The sequence below is a fragment of the Rhamphochromis longiceps genome, linkage group LG11 (assembly GCF_057381845.1).
Source record: "Rhamphochromis longiceps isolate RC_006_pf linkage group LG11, R_longiceps_female_GT1.1, whole genome shotgun sequence".
Classification (NCBI taxonomy): Eukaryota; Metazoa; Chordata; class Actinopteri; order Cichliformes; family Cichlidae; genus Rhamphochromis; species Rhamphochromis longiceps.
In genome coordinates this window covers 28,220,454-28,228,522 of record NC_140567.1, presented here as the reverse complement: position 1 = coordinate 28,228,522, position 8,069 = coordinate 28,220,454, and positions in this window count along the sequence as shown.

Genomic DNA, 8,069 nt, shown 5'->3' with positions numbered 1-8,069 from the left:
ATCTACATGATGATTACTTTTATTTTTTACATTTTTTGACTTTATATACAGAAAGTAGAAAAAGAAGAGAAGTTCTGCCTAGTTCAAAAAAGTAAATTAATAAAATACTGCTGTTATGCAGATTAGACATATGCACCTGCTCACTGCTTTGTTTGAATTTCTTCATGTATATACATTGCAATCCTGATATGGTAAATAGTTATCAGTAACTAGTTTCATGGCCCTCTAGGACCACAAACACTTACTATTGAGAGAATGGCATGTGTTCCAGTACAAATCACAATGTGTCCCTGTCTGTAGTGTCCCAGTAAGCCAGTAAACAGTGTGACTCTGAGCTAGTATGCACAACACCAGCACCCAGAACCTGAAACAACAATGAGTGTTCATTGAAAAAACTCTCCTCTATAGAAGAAAAAAAAAGAAAACATTTTTCTGGCGATGTATGGCTTATTAGAAAAATCAGGGGGCAGCAATGTGCAGGGAAATATGGAATTCCATAAATAAAAGTCCCAGTCATTTTTTTCCCCCAGGAGTAGTTGAAACAGTTCCTGATTGAGTCATCAGTACCACTGTTGGCCCCTCCAGCACATACAGTGGGACTGACAAGGAATTTACATAAAACAAATGAATTAACAACAAAGGTTTGCCAGATAGCTGGGTGATCAAGGGCACTGAGACTAAACTCGAACTGAATACACAACAAAAACGAGCACCAATAGAATAACTACAACACAAAAAAGCATGGAAAACCTGTGCATAAGTAGTAAAATCAAGCTTTACTAATCAATAAATAGCTAAAGTACAGCAAGTGAATATTTACCTTTTATTGACAGTTTAAAAAAAATTTCTCTATGCAACACGTTTTTTCAACATTGTAAGAAATCTGGTATCCTGCCCTACGAATAAAACATCTCATCAAGAGTAAACATCCTTTAAATACAGTAATAAAAATAGAACCCAGTGCAACAACAGTTACTTACTTTAGTTGGCAATAGCGAAAGCAAGAATATAACATTAGCTTGTCCTCCATTTTTACACAAATTACCTTTACCCAAATGTTTACATATAGTTACACAATAAAATTGTTGAATAAAGGCATCATTTTTAGGGTTTGTCTTTGTACATTATCACAGTGGATCACAGTCAAGATGTGAATGAAGTGCAGAATTCCTGCTTTGATTTAAAAGGAATTACAAAAAAGAAATCTAATCCTAATCTGGCCTTCTTGTTACTGAGTGTAACCAGCGGTTTGCACAATGTCGTAAACCCTCTGTATTTCCATTCACGAAGGCATCTCTTGATTATATAACTCTATCTCCTTGAGAATGTTCTTGACTTGGTTTGGTGTAAAGCTGTTTCCTAACCATGGAAAAAACTCTGTCACCATGCACTTGGCTGTAGCTCAAGAGGTAAAGTCATCTACTTGTTGGAAGGTAGCTGTTTGATCCCCTTCTGCTCGAGTCTGCATGCCAAATATCCTTGGGCAAGATACTAAACCCATGCATCGATCGGAGTATGAATGTGTGTGAATGTTAGATAGAAAGCACTTACATAGAAGGAGCATAGAAAAAAGTGCTTGTGTGAGTAGTGAATGAGGCGAGTTGTGTAAAACGCTTTGAGTGCTCAGACAGAATAGAAAAGCTCTATAAGAACCATTAACCATTTGCATTTTGTCTTTTGCTTGCTGAGCTGCCCAGTGCATTTATTATTTTTAAGAATATATTAGATTTTTGATTTGGCCATTATTCAAGTTGTTACTATTAGATAGATTTATTTTGGTTTTTCAGCCTACCAGCCTAGCTTTGACATCTACTGGACTGCATTTAAAATTGCAATGAAAAGCAAATATATGTAACCTGGTCATGGAACTGTTATCAGTCAATTGTCCAATTATATTGAGGCTCAGAAAATATGGCTGTAATTCCCTATCAGTTAATGTACCAATTTTATAAAACCACTTTAAAATTTAGAATTCAAATTAGAGTGTGTAATATTTTCACTGCTAGATGCCAATAGATTGCAGTTAACTCAGTTCTGCAATCTTAACCCTCCCGCTTAAAGTGAATAATTCTAGCTATAGAAAACACGTTTTAGTCAATTCAGTTGAGTTCAATTTTATTTTTATAGAGCAAAATAAAAACAACAAATCAAAAACATTGAAATTTAGTCTTTACCCCTTAACGGCTCCAGCTGTTTCGACCAGATCTGACTAGTTTTCTCCTGTCTGTGGAAGGGTGTCAGTCCACTGCTTACCTCAGCTGTCAATGCTGGGTGAAAAGTGTCCGCATCTGTTTACTCTGGAAGTTGTCTGTAAAGATTGTGAAAGGAGTCCGACCCGAGTCAATGAGTCAGAGAAGTTCACTTCAGACTGATGACAGTGAGTTGTTGAGGATATGGTGGGGAAACAGGGTGGCTTCCACAAACTGCAATCCCACTCATATTTATTTCTAATTGATCAATTATAAGTTAATGAGAAGTTTGTTTGAAGATATCATTACACACTAATCTATGAGTACAATATTTTTTTTTTAGTTGTATTGATTGTTTGATTTAAAATCCACTGTGGTGTAAAAAGACAAAATTCCAAAAATTGTGTCTTCTGTAAAAGCCTTGGTTTGGTTTGAGTCATTTAGTGTACTGGTGCTTCAGTGCTTGTCAAACAATAGTAAGCTAGGTTAGGTGACTACCTTGAATTAATGGCAAAGAAACTACTGCAAAAAACATCACCGAGCTCCCTCTATATGGCATGAGGCTGAAATGGGCTAAGGATTTGTTTAATGGATTTTAAAAACAGTGTGAGCATTTGACTTCCAACTGTTAAGGCAGACCTGCAGAAAAAAACAACACTGGGAACATCTGTCTGTGGCTAATGTGTTACTGGGTTTCGAGTTTTCATGGGGATTCAAGGCAGTAGAAAAACAAAGCAAAATGCAAGCAGAATTCAAAACAAAGCAGGTGCCCCACGCAGTAGAAGCTGCACTCTCCAGAACTGGCTGTTTACCTCATTCAACACTGGCGTAAAGGATCATAAACTTGCCTGTTTAATGAACTTAACATGCTGTGTGTAGTTTAAAGATAGAAATGACATGGATCATCGTACATCATGTGGATCTATCCACCTTATTTTTAATAAAAGGGAGATGTTGGCTGAGATGTTGATTTCACTTTATTATGTTAAGTTTTCTGAACAGCTTACTAATTTACAGTTAACTAAAGTGCAACCTCAACCCAATCATTTTACCTCGGATAATCAGATACGCAAAGGTTAATATATACTTTCCGTCAACTGGTGACAAACATTATGATATAGGAGCATCAGGAGCAGCTTGAACCACAGTGCCCTTGCAGCTCGGGTAGCTGCAACTGCGAAAAGTAGCAGCAAAGCACTTTTCTTCCTTTCTCTTAAGAGTCATTACATACAAGGATTAGAGGACAAATTCCAGGAAAAGCATTAGCAATTAGAAGTCCAGCAGCCGTCAAGGTATGTAATTATAGGCAATGTGTGTGATTAGGGTAAGAGGTTCAATAAATTACATTAACATACTTTTAAAATCACAAGGGAGAGTCTACAAAGATCCTAAAAGAGGCAGAATGCGTGTATCGATTTCCTTTCCCCCAATGGAAATTTATTTGGTGGCTGCTGAGCAATGAGCGCCATTGCAGTACTCAATTTCCTGACACAAACAATTGTAACACTAAAGAGCAAGTGGGTGTGCTGCAGAAAATGTGACATGATTTTTTGTTTTGCTTTGTTTAAAGTTCCAGGCTTTTTGTCATCAGCAGCTGCTGTGTTATTTTTTATTTTTTTCAAAACATCTTCAATTCAAAATAGAATGTAATTTATTATTTTTTTCCACATTCGGCACAGAAAAAGTACAGAAAGAGACTGATTTTCTCTTATCTTGCTACCCAGTATGATCCTCTTCTTTTTTATTTGGATACTAAGATGAAGTGGGAAAATAACCTGCCATCTTGTTATGTGATTCTATATTTGCAGAGTGTTTAATCTACTGCCAGAGCCATCTCACTAATGAATCTGATGAAGTTTGTTGATAAAGTGAACACAACTTCCTGACAAGAGAATACTTATCCATGATAAGCAAAGTTGACTTCGTGTTTAGGCTCGGTTGAAGCGTACAGCTGAACAGCTCCAAACACTTCTTGATGTCAAGGTGTGTGCATGTGTGTGTATTGCACAGTTGCCTGGCAGAACCTGAAACGCAGCTGTTGGCTTTAATCGACTTTTCGGATAGGGGAGATTTTCCAGTCCAGGGACACACACCTTCAAATCGGCTCAGAAGCTTGCTGGCAGGACGGGGAGCCCCATCTCCATGGTCAAATGGCACCTTTCAACCTGTCTGCTGACAGGCTGGCTGGGAGGAAAGGCTCGGGGTCCAGGGGAAGAAACTGGCAGCATCGGCATGGCAGTCTTTTACGGTGGAAGAACGTAATTGCACAAGGCATCTCCAAACCCCACGGAACTGGCAGCTGTCCACACCTTTCCCTTGAGCAGGCTTAGAGGAGTACATCACTTGTATGAAAATCATGCTGGAAGCACAAACCAAGGGTTTTTAAAAACTTCACCTGAAGTTTGATTCTGTAAATGGTGGCTTTTTTCCCTATATTGCCTGGCAGTGGAAACACTCTAATGAATATGTTTTACATCCCATTTCAATGGTGCATAACAATTAAAAACCTGTGTCAAGTTATTCAACTAATTATTTAGAGAAAGTAATGAGAGTCGCTTGCAAGTAGCCAGAAATAATCAGTTAATGTAAATGATTAAATTATTTAAATTAAGATATAGTTCACACAGATCCTTGTGGAACTAGAAATTCCTGTTCATATGTGGAAGTTGGCACTAGATAGCTGAGTGCTTTTGTCCAGTATTTACAAGAAGCTTATTTTTCAGGGCAGTAATCCTATTTCCTTTTGCCATTTGGAATTTTTGATTGGATCCGAGTATTGCTTTCCCACCATAACGTCCTCGCTTGTCCAGCTGCTGTCTGTTATGTAGGCATTGGTGCTCTTGTTAACTGCTTGGAATAGCAGTTTAACTGGAGTGTCAGAGCCCGCAGCGAAACGGTTGCCATTCTTCAGGAGGAAGCATGTGGCACATGGCATCATTAAGAGGATGAGACCCTCAAGGTGATGTAGGCAATGTCCATGATACTTCTTGGCACAATCAATTCTACTTATGGAACCACTTACCTTCCAATGGCCCATAATCTATTTTTAATATTTGCCAGATAAGTGCACTCACAGGCATTCTTCAAGGAAAGGCTGAATTTTTTTTAAATTAGTCACTTAAAAAAAGAAAAGAAAGAGCAAGAGAGAGGTACAGTATGTTCACTTAATGGCAGCAAATTGTTCCGAGAAACTACATGAATCCAAGGTCTTTGTATTTCTTTTCATTTTTCTCAAACTTGGGCTCATATTTTGATGACATGCAAGCTGGAAAATGGAACAGATAATATGATGTATGAAAACACCAAAAACTGGAAATAACAATGCCAGCCTCCACCTGATAATGGACCTCATATTTTGATGTCTAATGTGATGCCTTACTTAATTTAAGATGGCATTTAACAGAAAAGGTTTTGTATTCAAATGTATTATTTTGATAGCAAGCACTGAAATTCTGTTTCATCCTCACATTATTACAACCACTGTTAATGGACCAACAAAAAATGTGTAACACACGAATGGCAAAAAATGCCATTCATGTGTTACACGAGAAAAATCCCATTTTCCTGTTGTTAGAAAAAAGGCTGTAAATCATCAAACATCAGATGTATAGCTATGTTAGGGCATTGTTTTTAACAAACAGGTGTTAGAGTGTTCAAATCTATACACGGGAATCCAAATTAACATGCAATAACTGTGAGAAGTACTGGAAATATCAGTTAGAAGTACTGATTTTAGGCCTGTGTGAACCCATACAGAGGTAATGTGTGATTCAGATTTCTACATGATTTTAATAATAGCATGTTGTGTTATAAACTCAGAAGAACACATAACTGTATATTTTCTTTTGACTGAAAATAGATATCTTTTCAACTGATGTTAAATAAGTAATGCTAGCTGTCTTCTTAAGCAGATTTCAGCAGCCACGGTGGAGTCTGTAAAGTAATAATACTGATATGTAATTCATTTGTGTTGCAGTATATTATTTTGTACATGCTAATAGAAATGTCAGCTAGCAAACTTGTGAAAGTAAGATGATCATCAAATGAACCAGACAATATGATGGAGTTCCTGAACACCTCGTTGCTCACTATTATCAGATGCGTTTGCCTCTCTCCTCCCTCTAATCAGAGCTCTTGACTGAGCGCAGATGTCATAATTATTAATCTGCGCCGACGAGCCACTGATGATTGATGAGAGGCACATCCTAATCAATGGCAAATGTATGATAAGTGTTTACTGTGAAGATTATGGCAGCAGTACCTCAGGTGGAGTGGCTTTTCTCCTCATTATCCCACCACCACATCACAAGCAAATAACTCACTGACACTTAGGCCTGATCTTTAATCAGGGATTATCTGGCACTTGACATTATTTTTGAGAATATGTTATTCTGCCATATGCTTTGAACTGCAGACAGGAAAACAAATTTCTTCCCCCACTGGCTTTGATAGAAATATTTCATCATGCACAAGTATTTTGGATGCCTGTAAGGCCGTGTTTTTCCAAGCTTGTGTGTTTATGGATGCAATTACACCCTTTTGAGTCCAGACTTTAATTGAGACTTTGTGTAATTTGGTTTTGGACTTTGCTGATAACAGAGCCTTCTGGTGCATTTTTCTGTCATGTTTAATATCCAATTTCAGCTTGAACCTTCATTTAGTTAGTTTCATGTTCACTAAATCTGGAAATCATATGGACTCAGTTCTGTGGAAATGGAAAATGTAAGCACTGTTCCCACAAATCTCTGCAACAGCTTACAAAGTCTGACATTCCTAGCTAAGGGCTCAGTGCAGAAACCCACAAAGCACAAGCAATTGCTGGTTGAGAATGCAAATACCTTTTTGTAACAACCAGCACTCAAGCTTGTCTGGACCTACTCAAGACCCTTTGAGGATCAAAGAAAAAGAGGTGGATTTTGGGGTGTGATTGTCTTGGTAAACCTTCCGCCAGTCACTCCCCTGAGAGGATGGTTGGATCGAGACAGGAAGACTAGATGTCTGTGGGTTTCAGTGCGCATCCTGGAACATTGACCTGCTCTTTGTTTAAGTCATAACAGCAATGGCAGCAGGACAAAGTGTTATAATATCCACCAAACTGTCATAATTAAACTGCACACTGGCTAACATCAAGATCGACATTGCCATTTCTCCAGTCATTTCTTCCATATGCTACATGGCTGGAATCTGAGTGATTTGGGATGTGGAAAGCTGCAAATGTGTATGCTTAAATGAATAATGAACAGCTCAAATTATGACAAGCCTTTCTGTGGACTCATAGAGGGTCACTTAGTTACATTGCGTTGTACAACGAATCACACATTCTTTCAGAAATCTCTTTTTTTCTTGTCAGAATGGTTCATTTATTCATTTCAGTTTACCAAAACGAAGTCCCTAATTCTATTCAAATCCATATACCTCGCTTAATCTACAAGAATTCTAATTGCTTCTGACTGATATACTGCTTTAAAGCACAAACAAAGCTTAGAAAAGTATCATCAACTGTGCCTGCCTGTAGCAGAGTAGAATCCAATTACAGGCAATCCTTAGATGGCAGTGTTCAACCACAGCAGAACAACAGGAAACAATATGAATCATGTGTAAATAGAGAAAATACAAGTTTTAACATACATACATCAAGAAAGACGTGAAGGATCTTCCAGGGATGACTTTTTAATTACTGCATAATATTTAATTCTAAAACATTATGCCGTATAATATGACCGTCTATTAACATTACAATACAGTGTGGTATACAATATAATAAAAACTCCCTTCTTACAGACATACATATTACTGAGATTTATTTATAGTGCATTTTCAAAAGATCTAATTCATATTACACAAATTATAAAAACAATGCATTGCATGTTATAGAAACAA